The sequence below is a fragment of the Pygoscelis adeliae genome, unplaced genomic scaffold (genome assembly GCF_000699105.1).
Source record: "Pygoscelis adeliae isolate BGI_AS28 unplaced genomic scaffold, ASM69910v1 Scaffold707, whole genome shotgun sequence".
Classification (NCBI taxonomy): Eukaryota; Metazoa; Chordata; class Aves; order Sphenisciformes; family Spheniscidae; genus Pygoscelis; species Pygoscelis adeliae.
Window position 1 is genome coordinate 49,489 of NW_008825227.1, and position 1,736 is coordinate 51,224.

Sequence of the window (1,736 nt, forward strand, 5' to 3'; positions counted from 1 at the left end):
TTGAGGGGTACCCGGGGTTACCGCCGCCAGCCGGGGAGGCTGACTCAGGAGGCAGGAGGTGCTCTAATCCCGGCTTAACACACCAAAACGGGGATGGGCTGCGAGGAGCACAGCCCCTCCCTCCCTAAGAGAGGTAGGAGCCCTCCATTTAACCAGAATTTGGGGAAAATGGGGGTTTTGTATATAAAAAACCTTTTTTTTTCTTTTTTAACCCACCCCCCGCCGCCCTTGCCGGTGGTTGCCCAAGCGAGGATGCTCCCCGAAGCCGCCGGGCGCTTCTTCCAGCTTGGCAGGTGGTTTTGGTGTACGGCGAGGTCTTGCAAAACCGGGTGCAGGAGAGGTCAAGGGCGATGCCTGCCCGAGGTGGGGGAGAAACCCACCTTTGCCGGAAGGGTTTGACCACCGTTGCCTCAGCCGGTGTCGTCGGCACATGGCGAAGCAAACGCTGGCCGTGCCGCCGGCGTCCTCCCCACGGACGACCCTTCCCTACAAATCCAAAACAAACCCAGTTCGAGGTGGACAGGGCTGCTGGGAGGGCGCCTTGCCGACGAAGACTTTGTTTTCTCACCCATCTCAAGGGTTTGCCGCACGAGAGCGATTTCCCCAGGGTTACCGGCGACAGCAGAGCCTCAATCCCCATCTTCCGCTTCCCTACCTTGTAGGAGTCCCGTCTCATCCTTTTGTTTCTTCCAGCCTCGGGGCGTTTTTCTGGCTGCGCTGCCCCGGCGGATGCTGCCGCGTCTGGGTAGGACCAGGCTGCCCGGTAAAACACGTTTGCTCCGGCTTCATGGCCGGCAGGGCGACGTGTCTCTCTCCGGTTGGCTCGCGCGGGCAAGTTTATGTTGGCTCGGTGGAAAGGGCAGGAGAATCGACGCCATCTCATCTCAGCCCCTCGCTGGGTCCGGTCTTGCAGCCGGCCGTGACATCTCCCATCCCAAACTAGAGCCTGAAGGCTGCTCTGACAGATCCTCATGAGTTAAACCTTGTCCTATGTGACCCAAGCGCCGTTTTCCTTTCCTTATCCCTCCTTCCTTCCTTTCGTCTCCTCCTGATTTTTCATTTCCCCGTCTCCAAGGGCCTGGCTTGACCTTGCCAGCCCCTGTCCCACCGACCAGACGGCACCAGACCTTGCTGGCTGGGCCAGCCACCCCCCCCACCTTCCTCTTCTTGCGTGCAACCTCTAGCCCCGTACATGCGGGTGGAGGGATGGGAGATGACGGACGGATGGGAGATGAGGGGGGGAGGACACTGCTCGGGAAGCCCTGAGCATCCAGTGGGGACCACAAGAGCGGAGGGACATCTGAAAGTCCACCTGGGGATTGTTTGGTTTGAGAAAGGTGCTCGTAAAAGAGCTGCGGCTGCAAAAGGAGCTTGTGGAGAAGGTCTCTGGGATGAGCACACGTCTGCTTTCGGGGGGGGGAAGGTGCTGCTGGCTTGCGTGGGGGGGGGAAGGTGCTGCTGGGGAGAAAGGCTGCGTCTCGGGGGGCAAAATCTCAAGGCAAGGGCCGGCGCCGGCGTTCGCAAACGGTCCCCAGCTGCGGGCTGGGGCTGCTTTGCGGAGGGGTGTTCAGTGCCACGAGACGCGGGGGCTCGAGGTTTCCAGCTCCGCTTTCTGGTGTCGGAGGGTACATCCTCCCCTGCTAGGACATGTGCTAGATGTCAGGGCGTCCTGAGCACCTTTCTCCCCGGTTTTCCCCCCAAATCTCGACAGCAGGGATGCGCGGTGCTTCTCTGAA

At 60.7% G+C, this 1,736-nt stretch overlaps 1 protein-coding gene across 1 annotated transcript in view; it reads left to right on the plus strand.

Annotated features, from left to right (window-relative positions):
- Window positions 1-1,736, plus strand: part of ATP13A2 (ATPase type 13A2) — a gene marked incomplete at its 3' end in the record, with an annotated part of 15,021 nt that overhangs the window by 826 nt on the left and 12,459 nt on the right.